Genomic DNA, 13004 nt, shown 5'->3' with positions numbered 1-13004 from the left:
ATTGAGTCCAACTCCTGGCTCCATGCAGAACCACACAAAAATCAGACCATACGGCTGAGAGTGTTGTCCTGACACTTTTTGAACCCCAGCAGCTTAGGACCATGACCAGCGTCTCAGGGAGCCCATTTCAGTTCCAACCGCCTTCTTGAGGTATTTTGATTGTGAAATGCATAGCCCTCCAGCCAGTCCCCTGAACCTCACACTCAGCTGCAAACACTGCTGCAGCATCATGAATTTGTGAGCCGAATTTGGGCAACTCCCAAGGGACCAGCAGACCATCTTATCGCCCGGACATCACAGGAGTCTCACTGTGGAGCAACGGACTGAAGATGGGTGCGCGGAACGGGTGGGCTTTAGCCCCATTCCCACCAACCTTGGGGCACCAGCTCGAGCCGAAGCCACTTCAGCACTGAAGGCAGAACAGCAGCCTCTGCAGCGCCGGCCGCCAGCGGGGCTCCACCGGGAGACCCCCGCCGCGTGCGTGGGACCGGGTCTCCACAAAGTGTGGAAAATGTCATCTTATTGCCTCTTTTGTTACGTCTGTTTGCGTGCAGGATTGCGCTAGGGTACTACCAGGCATCACTCCTTAAAGCATCTCTCCCTACAAACATCTCCAACTCTGCCCCGTGTTAGAAAGCTGATGTTGTTACAGATTAGCTCCTCGCTAAATAGTTTTTCCATCAGCCGGCTGAGCTGCAGATCTAAAAGCACGCTTGCAAGCAACGCACCAAGTCTGTGCACCAGCACAGCAATGGCACTGCTCGCATCCTCTGCCTCCTCGCTGGCACAAACAAGTTTTTGCCACTTCAGCACCGGAGCCGCAGCCGAGCGGAGCCGCGCTGGATCCCGCAGCCGCAGGCTGCGTCCGCGCTGCGCAAGGTGCCAGGCGGGCGGGATGCTGAGAGCAAAGCGGGGAGTGGGGAGGGATGAAATAACCGGCAGTAATAGCGACGGGGAAAAAATTAGTACGGATAAGGGGAAAAATAGTAGTGAGAAGGGTAGGGGAAAAAATAGCAATGGTAAGGTTTTTTTTTGGGAAAAAAAAAGTAGTGATAAGGGTACGGATAAGGGGAAAATAATGCTATGGGGAAAAATAGGAGGGATAAGGATAGGGGAAAGGGGGAAATAGTGATGATAGGGAAAGGGGGGGGAAATAGTAGCGATGTAGGGAAATGGGGAAAAACAGGGATGATAAGGGTAGGGAGAAGGAAGCGAGTTGCTGGGGCTCGAGGAGCCCGCGCGGTGCGGGGAGAGCGGCCCCGGCAGCATCGCGGCTGCGGGCGGTGGAGCCCCGAGGGCGGGGGAGGCCCGGGGGTGCCGTCGGGTCCGGCATCGTCACGTGAAAGTCCCCTTTAAGTTTCCATCGAGAGGCCTGCGGGTGTCACATGATGGACATGATATAATGAAACAACATTCTGGGGAGGGAAGCATTAGGGCAGCGCGGGGCAGAAGGAGCGCGGAGGGGGCACGTAACCCCCCCTTCCCCCGGCCCGCAGCCCTGCACCTGTCTGCGAGCTCCATAGCGGGCCGTGGGGGCGCGGAGCGGAGGTGAGTGAGCAGCGGGGCCGCAGCGCTGCGCGGAGGCGGCCGCGCCGGTTGCTCTGTGTGCGTGTGTGTGCGGGGGGGGCCCGGCGGGGCTGTGCGGGAGAGGCGGCCCCGCCATGTTTAGCGCGGCGGAGCTCCGCGTAAAGGGGGGGGGGGGGGGGGGGAAGAGAAAGGAAAAAAAAAAAAAAAAAAAGCTCCGCGGAGCTCCGTGCCCGCCTCGATGTCCGCATTCCAGCTCATGTTGCGCAGATAAAATTCAAACTTGAGGTAAACACAAGCGGCGCTGGGGGGGGGGAGGCAGAGGGGAAGGAGGAGGAGGAGGAGGCGGGGGGAGGGAGGAGGAGGAAGAAGGAGGAGAAGGAGGAGGAGGAGGAGGGAGGCAGGCTCTCTCCATCGCACCCCGCCCGCCCCTCTGCTTGCCCCCCGCCCCACGCACCTGGCGGCGCTGCCCCGAGTGCTCGGCCCGGACCCCCCTTTTTCTCCCCCGTATGGATGGAGGACCTATGGGTTGGTGTTTAGCGTAGGGACCCCCATCCCGCGCGGTGCCTTCAAGGAGGGGATAAACTCTGCGGGCGCGGCAGGTGCGCGGTGTCTGCGTCGCGGGTGGGCGCCGAGAGGGGTTGCGCGGGGGGAGAGGGGGGGGGGCTGGTGGGAGGAGGGAAGGGGTTCGCGGTGTTGTTTTCCTCGCGGTGAAGATTTAAAAGAACAAAAAAAAAGAAGAAGAAAAAAAAAAGAAAATGTACACCTCCTTCAAAAATTAAAATAAACACAGAGAAAAGCCAACCCCACCAGCAGCCCCACAGCGGCAGCGCGGATTCGGGGGCGGCGGAGCGAAGGGGGGGGGGGGAGAAAAGGGGGGGCCGGGCTGCGTTTCGAAGTGCGTATGGCAAAAACAAAATGTGGCCGATGGGGGGGGAGGGGGGGGCGGGGAGGAAAGCGCCGCTGCCTCGCCAGCCCCGGGCCTGTGACACAGGCGGTTTCGCTGGCAGCGAGTATATTTAGCACTTCCCCGAGCCCTTCGCATGCTCCAGCCCCGGTGCGGAGCGCTCGCTTAATTAATTGACGCAGCTCTCGCCCCGCGGTGCCACATGACGGGGACGGTGGGCGGCCGAGGGCACGGCCCTACAGGTGGGTGCGTGGGGCTCCGTGGGGGGGATTGAGGGGGTGAAAGTGCGTTTGTGGGGTGCGTGGCCGTGCTGGGAGGTGACGTTGTGTTGTGGAGAGAGGGGTTGAGGTGCTGGAATGGGGGCACGGCGATGCTGAGGAGTTTTGGAATATCTGAGGGGAATGGCTGATGGTGGGAGATGATGCTGTGATGTCGGGGAGCAAAGTTTTGGGGTGCCCGAGGGGATCGTCGAGCTGAAAGGGAATGGAGGAAGCCCTGTGGTGTTCGAGGAGTGAGGGCTTGTGGTGCCTGAGGGGAATGGCTGTGCTGGGAGATGACGTTGTGGTGTCAGAGAGTGAGATTTTTGGGGTGTCAGAAGGAATGGTTGTGCTGGAAGGATGCAGTGCGGTGGTGAGGAGTCCTGGGGTGCCCGAGGGGAATGGCCGTGCCAGGAGGTGATATTGTGGTGTTGAGAAGTGAGATTTTGGGGTGGCCGGGGGGACCGCTGTGCTGAAAGGGGATGGAGGGAAGCCTGCACTGTTTGAGGAGTGAGGGTTTGGGGGTGCTGGAGAGAAGGATGGTGTGGGGTTGAGGAGTGGAGTTTTTGGGGATCGTGCTGAAGGGGGATGGAGGGAGCCCTGTGGCAGTGAAGAGCTGGCTTCTGGGGTGCTTGGAGGGGAATGGCTGCACCTGGAAGGTGATGTTGTGAGGTTTTGGGGTGCCAGAGGGCATCACTGCAACGTAAGGGGATGGGGAAAGCCCTGTAGTGCTGAAAGGGGTTAATTTTTGGGGTGCCTGAGGAGGGCAGCAGCGATTGAGGGGGATGCTGCTATGGAGGAGCCATGTTTGGGGTCCCTGAGCGGATAGCCTTGCTGAGAGGGGACACTGTGGCATTGCAGACTGTGGCATTGGGGTGCCCGAGGGAATCGTCATGCTGAAAGGCGACGGAGAAATCCCTGCTGTGCTGAGGAGATGGGTTTGGGGTGCCGGAGGGAACAGCAGTGATTGGAAGGAGCCACGTTTGGGGGTGCCACAGAGAATGGTTACACTGAGATGGGAGCAGCCTGAGGCGTCGAGGAAACGGGTTTGGGGACCCGAGGAAATGGCCGCGTTGGGAGGGGACGCGGAGGTGATGAGGAGCGGCGTGTCGGGGTGCCTGAGGGAACAGTTATGCTCTGAGGCGACGAGTGAGTTTTGGGGTGTTTGAAGAGATCCTGAGGTGACGAAGAGCGATGTTTTGGGGTACCTGAAGGAATGGTTATATAGGGAGGGGATCGGGGGGTGCCCGAGGCAGCAGCTGTGCTGGGAGGGGACGGAGGGAGGGGACGAGGGCTGTGGGCAGAGCCGCAGCGGTTTTTTCCTGCGTGGCGCAACTGGCTTGTGGAGGGAGGGCAGGTGGCTGTGAGGCAATCGCCTCTCCGGGAGGAGAGCCTGGGGGCCCAGGGCCGCCTGGGAGTACGAGGGGGTCGGTTGGAGGGCATGACGGGGTGGGTCGAGCAGCGGGGAAGGGGCTGCGAGGCGGCGCGTTACCGGCGGGCCGCGCTCGGGGGGTCATCGTCGGGGCGGGCAAGCGGCGTCGCTGAGGGCGGGAAGCGCGCGCGACCCCTCGACGCGCGGCAGCAGCCCCCGCCTGGCGCCTCCTCAGCACTGCACCACGGCGGCGGGCCGGCTGGCCACGCCCACCGCTCCCCGCGGGCCAATCACCGCGCCGCTCTCCCCCCTCGCCCCCCCCCGCTCTGTCTCTTCTCCCTTCCCGCTCTTCACCCCCCTCCCTTCTCCTCCCTCTCCGCCCCCCCGCCCCCTCACCTCGCTCAGCCCGCCCGCCCTTGGCAGGGCTCGAGCGCGGCCCGCCCCCGCCCACCCGCCTGTTTGTTATGGTCGGGGCCACGTGCCGCCGGCTCAGGCAGTCACGCGGCCCGGCCTCGCGCCGCCCCCAGCCGCTCCGGGGGCGACGGCGGCCGCGGGGAGTTCGTGGCGGCGGCGGGGGAGGGCGGGCTCGGGGCCTGTGACAGGAGCGGGGCCTGAGGCGGGAAGCGGGGCCGGTGGGGCGGCCGGGTCGAAGAGAGGCGGCCGGGAGCCCCGGGAGCTGAGGGGAGCGGGCGTTGGGGCCGCGCCTCCTGAGGGCCCTTTTCCCGGTGAGTGGCTCTGTCTGCCGGCCCCGTGACAGAGCCCGGCGCGAGGTTCCCGACAGGAGGGCTTTTAGAACCGGCCGTGCCCGGTGGGCGCGACGTGTTTATGCTTTGTGTGGTTTTCTCTCCCCCGGTGCCGTCCTGCGTGTCTGCCCGGGCCGTGTTGTTATGGCACGCTGGTTGGTGAGCAGGGGAACGGAGGTTGCTGCCGTCCTCCAGAGCATAAACGCTATTTATAGGTTGGACAGACTTTACTGCAGAGTGCCTTCGGATCTGGGGCTGAGCGAGGTGTGTTAGTGATGTTCTGGTGTTCCGGAGTTAGGATTTTATGGAAAGCTCTGGAAGAGCGCTGGTAAGCTGCGTAGGGAAAGGCGAGTTGGCATTGAGGAACGTAATGCTGTCTTAATGCAACTTCTCAAATAGCAGAAGAAACAGCAAGTAAGAGGATACGCAGTTCTAGATCGGAGGCTTTCAGCTCGCAGGCAGAGGACCCCAGGAGTCTGCTGGCGGCTTGCACGGGGTCTGTAAGAAGCATCTGTGCCTGTAGGCAAATGCTTGGAGTTCAGGCTTCTGCATCTCTCAAAATCCTGGAAAAAAATGGAAGACCACTATTTCTAGATGACGGAGATATTTTAGTTTAGAGTAAGCGGAGGAGGAGTGGGAAAGTGAACTGTAACTGGGTGTTCTGCTGTCTGTTTTGCTACTATAGAGCTTAAAAAATGTTGAATTTAATGTATTTTGAAGAGTTACATAAGCACAGCGTGGCGATTCTTAAATAGCCTTAAAAAGTTAAATAACAGCAGACGAACGAGGAAGAATAGGTTGGGGAGAGATGATTTTATAACCAACGCTGATGAGCGTGCCTGGGCATTTAAAACTGCAGCAGAGTTGTGCTTGAATCTTGTGTTAGTAGTATTGGTGTTGGGGCTTTAATGCTCTGTAATAGAATGTGAGAAGGAGGATAGAAGGATAAAGTTTTTCACAGTATATGCAGGTCTAGCTCATTAAATGTGTTGGGGATTTATGATGCTTCAGTATGATGCTTCCATTCTGTCATAACATTACCAGCACTATCTTCTGCATGTGAAATTGTGAGATTTTCCAGGTATTAACTTGCCTCAGAGAGGAGGGGATCTCACCTTAAAATATCAAGAAAGGGTGGTTGTGCCGAATGGTGAAAGGATGGTAATCAGCCATATTTGGTGCTTGCTGTGGAGTGCTGGTGTTCTGTGTTGGTTATGGGAGTCAAATGAAACGGTGCTGGGCACAGAAATACATCTATTTGCCCAAGCAGTATCAGCTTTATTTGTGCTGGCACATCTGCATGTCTTTATATCTTCCTACTTCAGGGGGGGAAAAAAATCTACCTTAAATAGAAATTGGGTAGGGAGCAGTTGATTTGTTATGGATCTGAGGGTGCACAGGAGCAGAGCACGTCAGTGTCTGATTTTTGTGTACGTGGAATTGCTGGTGGAATTGATGCCCCAGGAAATTGCTTTCTCTATTTTTGTTGGTGACACGCAGTTAACATAAAATGAGCGCTTTGGATCCCGTATCCCATTTCTCTTTAATATAACTAAGATCGTTTATCTTCTCAGACGGCTGGAAGAAAAAATATTTCATTTTGTAACTTAGTTCACCTTCTCTTCAATTGCTGTCAGTTCATGACAGGGAACAATGTGTGCTGTACACGGTGTTCTACTGAGCTGTTTTGGTGACGAGTATAATGTATATGAAAAAAAAGCCTATGAAAAATAGGTGTTGTGCCAGTTCTTCTCACTTCTGTGTAAACAGTACCAATTTATCTTTCATGTACTCAGTATTTCACGGTGGGATCTCGTGCCAGATTTCAGTAGCAAAAAGATGTGTTTTGTTGTTTGCGTGTGCTTAGAAAAGGCTTCGAGAAGTATTTATCTAAATGAGTGTTCGCGTCGATGTTGCTGCAGGAAGTAGTGAAAGTCTTTTTTTTTCCTGCTTTAATAAAAAGGGAAATTGGGAACTTATTTTAAAAGCAAGTGTTTGTTTATGTTACTTGTTGCCTATTACACGGTTAAAATAGAGAGGAGCTCCTTAATCTGGGCTGTTTTTTTTTTTTCCATTGCTGTAACCACGCGTTTACCCTCTCCTCCCCCCCTTATTAACAACGAAAGCATGGAATTATGTTTTTGCTGCCCTGTCTATAGTATCACTGGCTGTAGCTATCATGCAGTATTTACATGGTGCTATTTCATAAATATCCTGCTTCTCGAGTTATATGGCGGCACCAGAATAAAAGCTCAAAAAGACTGCAACATAAAGGATAAAAGTAGTTGCAAACATGAATGCTGAAATAGAAATTAAAAAATAAAATGACGAAACCTTTCCCGGATAGTTCTTCCGAGTCAGTTTCATGATAATTCTGTGTCCCGACTCAGGACTTTCTGGAGAAAGAATTAACAGAGTTGCGACTGTTTGCAGTGAATTTATGCATAGATAGTATTTTTTTTATTGGCTTTGGACTTTGCTAAATACAGCGTAAGGTTTACCATCCTTCGTGAGCCCTTCAGTTTGCTGCACCTCAGCCGGCAGGCGCTGCGTGGTTACCTAACAGCCGGGCTGCAAACTGGAGTTGTTTGTGTTCTGAGTTTCGCCCTTATCAAGGTCAGAGATTTCATCCTTCCGTAGTTTCCTGATCTGGCAACTTAACACTTGCAGATGGCCCTCGTTTGTGGGTATTTGTGACCTGTCCTGAGCTCAGGAAGGAACGTGTTAAATGTCCCCAGGAATTTGCTTCTCCACAGACGTAACAGGAGATCCCTGAAAATCCCCGAAAGACTGACGGCAACACAGAAAAAATATGAATTGTGGCAGTAAAACATTGGAGCCGAAAGTTTCCTCAGTTCCTGACAGAAAGTGATGTATTTAGCAGGACAAGAAAAAGGGGGTGGTTGTAGTATATGCTGGTTGTGATTAGTTGAAATCAATCTGGATGCAGAAGTTTTGCCATTGTCAGTAGTTTGAGTGCTTCAGTCTGAACATGTGGGATAACTGGGGGGGGGGGGGGGGGGGGGAGAGGAGAGGGTGCTGCTCTTGAGCCCCGTGTTGCAGTGAGCTGAATCCCACTGTACAGTTTATGTGAGAACTTTTTTTTTTGGTATTATTCTGTTAGGAAGCATTAATGGTTTCTGCTGATGTTGTTGGTTGTTTTTTTTTGTTTGTTTGTTTTTTTTTTTTTAAATAATTTCTGGGCTGTAAATCTGTTATTAAAGCATAAACAAAAGAAATAGAGAAGTAAATAGTTTCAGGAGCATTTATAGCACTGTAAGCCATGATTTTTATTAGTGCTTCTCTGAATGTAAGTCTTGGTTAGACAGAAGGTCCTACTGAAGAGCAAAAACCATGTGATTATTTTAGTAAGCAGGCAGATGTGGTAAATGAAAAGATGCTAAAGCAGGCATAGTATTTCTTCTGTCTTCCAAATTATTACTCCTTGGCACCAAACTGAGAAGGTACTAACATGTCAGAAGTACTGTACAGGGATCTCAACAGCAAGCTTGTGAAGTCAGAAGTCAGTGTGCTAATAATACTGACAGGTTTTCTTATTTTCTTGGTGTCACAGACTGTCCAAGACAGCAGTTAATTGCCTGGATGGAAAGCCGAGGAGAAATGGGGAGAGGGAAGCGTGGAAAGCATCCTGCTCCACTGTCACAAAATGTCCGTGGTTCTGCCCCCCTCCTGGTGGTGCTTTGCATGCAGCAACGTGCTGCTCTGCCTGTGTGTCCCACCGACACCAAGCAAGCTGTGAGCAGCCCGTGCAGTGCTGTGGCTGAAGGAATCCTCATTCCTTCATAGTGCTTATTAGCTTGGGTTGAATATTCTCTACAGGGCTTTTTTTTCGGGAGATGCAGACTAAGTCCTCTAAGATTGGGTGTTTATTTTAAAAAGCATATCCTGAATCTGAGGTAATTCTTCCCCTGAATTATGCTCTGGTACAATTTTGGTACCATATACATTTTCAGAAAAGATCATTGTATTTCTATGTTAACGTTGTGTATGGAATGCCCAGAATGTGTGCTAATTTGTATGATAACTGTATTATGCTCACTTTACAGAGCTTTAATAGATCCATGGCAGCTATTGTCGGAGCTTCTGCAAGCACGGCAGAGTTGTAAAATGAAGGCAGATACCGACTTCATCAACTGCACTGTGCCAAGAAAAAGTAGAACTGAAGGGGAGATGAAATTTTCACCTGTTCGGGAGGCAAATATTTTCTTGGTTGCCATTTATATCAGCGTTGTCAGGTGTTTCTGCCTGATGGGATGCTGGATGCTTGGTGGTAGTTAATCCAGATGTCTGAAGCTGAACGTATCTTTGCTTGATTATGGGAATTCAGTGGGAGAGTTCTTGCTACCAGCTAGCATAAGGAGCCGTGAAGTCTCTTGGGACAGAGAAGTTGCATCTAGCAACGGTGTTTACTTCTGGCAGGAGGGGAGAAAAGGAGATTGCTAGCTGCTATCTGCATGTGTTTTGTAAACTGAAAGCACTGTTTGCTTTTAGATTTAGCTGTTGTACTGTCCTGAGTCCTCAGTGTTATTTTAGGAGTGTCTTTCCCCCTCACCCCTCCTATTTATTTGACCTGTCTTTATATGTTAGTCTGTTAATGTCTGCTATGTATCAGTGTACATAACTCTTGGGGTATCTTTCATATTCTGGCTTCTGTGACTTCAGGGCAGTGGCCCAGGCTCCTGGAGCTATCCGGATTCTGTTTATCCTGCTGATACAGGACAGGATTCCAAGTCTGTGAAAAGCAGTTGGTATTTTTTTCTCAACAAGACGTACGAATAGCAGAGACACACGTAAGCCATGTCTAAACCGAACAGAAACTTTTGAAATCCTGCAGTGTTAAATAATGCTTGTGTTTTAAGACAGGTGTCAGTGATGTTCGGAACTGCTCCCGTCGTTCCAGAGCAGCCTCTGAGTGCAGCTCAGGGCTGTTTGAGTGTCATTGCCCTCTGCCGGAGGAGAACAGAAGCACAGCGCTGCCTGGTGGGCCCGAGCTGCCCGCGGGGCTCTGGGACAACGCTCCCCGCCTCACTTGGCGTTCTGGCTTCCTTGTCAGTTCAGGTTCGAGCCAGATCGGCTAGTTGGTATTCTTTCCTTCTTACCTATGTCCATGGGCATCTGTTCAGTGAAGCCTGTAGTTGTCTGTATAAACAGAAGCCAGAACGGCAGATCCAGTGTCATGGGACCTGCTAGTTCTCTAAAAACTGTCATCTACAACCACAGCTAACTCTGTTAGCTTGAAAAAGTCATGTGCCCTTCCCAGAGAAGAAAAAAAAAATAATACTGTGGTTTTAATCTGTAGGTGGTTAGCCCTGTTAGGTTTTGCTAATCCAGAGGTACCTATGGAACAGCTCTGACAAATAAATCAATGCTTTGAATTTAAAAGACACCTAGCTTTGAATAGCATTTGTACAGCGTGTTACAGAAGTGAGATCTGGCTGACTTAATGTGTGGTTTCGCTAGCATGGAATATATCTGCTGGTTTTGATAAGCCTATAGGATAGCATAGTACATTTTTTATTATTATTTTGCAGCTTAGGAAAATTCTTGCTTTGTTCTCCTCCAGAAACTGGAGTTTTCATGTGTGAGTGGTGTTGAGGTTAAAGGGACGTAATGAAGACAGAGTTCAGCTATCCTACGTCAGTGAGAGCCTCTGTTCTCTAACAGAATTACTGACATTCATGAGGAAGTCTTTGCAGAGCATTGGAAAGAAAAAGTCAGAGATGGTGATCAGGGAGGATTAACCATGGATTGTAAATTGAACTGATCCAATTCCGGTCATTTTAAAGAAGTATTGTTTTGGTAATGAGTGGCACCTATAAGCAGTGATACTGGAAATCAAAACAGTGTGATACAGAAGGAAAAAAAAATGTTGATAGGGGTGTTTGATTGCTTTGCCTGGGCCCTTAACATTATGGTGGGAGAAGGATCTCTCTAAGGACATACATAAAAAAGAGGAGCAGCCTGGATGACTGGGTTCAGTCCCATATTGCACATGGGCATGTGTTACGACTCAGTTTTCAGGCTCCGAATTGAAACTGTCCCTGGTCCTCTCAAAAGGCTGTTCTGTGTTTGATATCACTGGTGCTTAGAAATATAAGACTCAATTCCCCAGTAAATACAAGTTTGTAAGTGGCAGTCGGCATGCATCCATTTTCTTTTTTGTTGTGCAAATACTGGCCGTTAATGTCAATACCTCTGTCTCTCCCTTGTGTTTTGCATAGGCTGCATCTGTGGATAGCAGTTAACTGCTTTCGTGGCCTTTATTTTGTTCTGGACCAGCAATTAATTTTTTTTTTTTCATGCCCTCTCCAGGATATACTGCATGCCTCTGTAGTTTGAAGACCACTGGTTTCAAAACCAAACTTTTTTTAGTCTTTTCCTGTAACTTCGTGTTCCCGTGGGTAAAGTTACTTCTGAGAATGTTCATATAGTGTTATTCTCATAGTTCCTAGGTCAGATAAATAATATGAATGCAATTTTGCCACCTCTGGTATCAGTTTAGTCACGGTCTCTGTGGGATGTACCTCGCTGTATTTGTACCTTCCGTTCATGTTTTCCTTAGAAATGACAAAGTACCCCTGTTATCATGAGCAGGTTTAATTTTGTTCCCCACGCTGCTGGCTGATTAAAGCAATGATTGCATCTTCTGGCAGTTCGTAACAAAATCCATTACCACAAAAATAATGTATTTACCTGCAGTGTACGAGGTCTATTTTCAAGAACTGGTTTGTGATGCACGTAACATTTCTAATAGACAGGGACTACAGCTTTTTTCTTACTCTGCTACTTCAGAGAATATTTTCCAACCCGTTTAAACTGGAAGCCCTCCCTGAGACTTGCAGATACATCCTCTTCTGTAGCTGTGTCTAATTATTTGTATACCTCTGATGTTACTGGCTTCTCTGCGCAGTTTATTTGGGTAGATTATGCATGGTTTATTTCATTTTAACTTGTGATCATAAATCTTTGCAAAGACCTTAGCCAATATTGTTAACAGTTCATTGTTCTTTTTAATAATAAGGGCAGAAATGCGTGAGGATTTCAAAAGAAGTTGTGGTGATTCCTATTCCCTTCAGGTTTATTCTGTCTGTTCCTTTGTAGCTGCTGCTGGTGTCTGCCTTCATTCTGCTACTGCCTGGCAGAAAGCAAACAAAATGAAAAAAAGAAAGGTGAATAAGTCTATCTTCTTCCTGCAGGTGGTATTTATGATTCTATTCTTTTTTTTTTTTTTCTTCAGTTGTTTCTCTACCTTTCTTGCAGCAAAAGCGGACTTTGCCTATTTCCTGAATGTTACGTTACCTTTGTGGTTTGGTGCTTCTGGAAGTTTAAAGAGAGAGTAGGAAACTGAGCAAGGAAGGGCATCATTGGGATTCTCCTGCCCCGTCCTTGCCGTGATGTGAGGCCCCGTGGTGCTCACTTCAGTTTGCCTTACAACAGCATTCAGCTGCATTCAGTGATGTATGCTTTCAGTAGTGTCTGTTTTCTGCTCTTGTCTGTTGCTGTCAGGAGGCAGAAGACATGAAGATGAACGCAAACTCATCTTACCTTCTTAGTGATGCTTAAGGAGATCCTCCTATGGCTTGCAACTCTTTTGATTCTTAACGTTAAATTTTTTTAAAAATAAATGAATATCCCATTTCTCACTTAACTTGACTTCTCTGTAAATGAGTGGCTTCATCTGCGCTGCTTGCAGTAGGTGAATGGAACTTTGTAGAGTGCTTGCTTTTAAGACAGACTTTCCAGTAACGTCTCTTATAGAACTGAATTCAGAACTTGTTTTCCTACCATTGTTATCTCACTTTAAAATGAGTAAAGATATAAAGATGTTTTCTCAACTAATTGGTATTCAGCTGACCCCTCTACTTCTGTGCTCTGGGCCTCTAAAGAATTCTGTTAAGTAGTATTTGTATTAATAGTATCATCTGTGCTCTCCTGTGGTTTATAAGAGCATATTTAAGTATTACATTATGTTAACCAGCTCTGTGGATAGCTCAAGATTCAAGTTGCTTATATTTAGCAGTTCTGCTGCTGTGTTGTTCATCTCCTGTAAGCATTGTAAATAAGAAGTTGAGGCTGCAGAGGAGTTGTTCCAGTGTTGACTGCCAGCTGCTGGAAAAGGGATCAGCTTGAACTAGCTTGGGATGTCCCAGTGAGGAAGTTGGCTGTGGCTGGTAGGGCTT

The 13004-nt window shown here is 49.9% G+C and overlaps 1 long non-coding RNA gene across 4 annotated transcripts in view; it reads left to right on the top strand.

The window, feature by feature from the left end:
- Window positions 1-266: 266 nt before the first annotated feature.
- Window positions 267-13004, top strand: part of LOC128079471 (uncharacterized) — a 122068-nt gene continuing 109330 nt past the window's right edge. Inside the window, exon 1 of one of the 4 annotated variants that reach the window (XR_008206161.1) lies at window positions 267-1548. This is a non-coding gene — a long non-coding RNA (uncharacterized LOC128079471). Of the gene's footprint in view, window positions 1549-1695; window positions 1813-2472; window positions 2674-4689; window positions 4786-13004 lie in introns of those variants that run through there. The other 3 variants (XR_008206163.1, XR_008206160.1, XR_008206166.1) reach the window with 3 other exon arrangements.

Source organism: Tympanuchus pallidicinctus, unplaced genomic scaffold (assembly GCF_026119805.1).
Source record: "Tympanuchus pallidicinctus isolate F22 unplaced genomic scaffold, pur_lepc_1.0 scaffold19, whole genome shotgun sequence".
Classification (NCBI taxonomy): Eukaryota; Metazoa; Chordata; class Aves; order Galliformes; family Phasianidae; genus Tympanuchus; species Tympanuchus pallidicinctus.
This window is presented reverse-complemented; position numbering and strand designations above follow the sequence as displayed.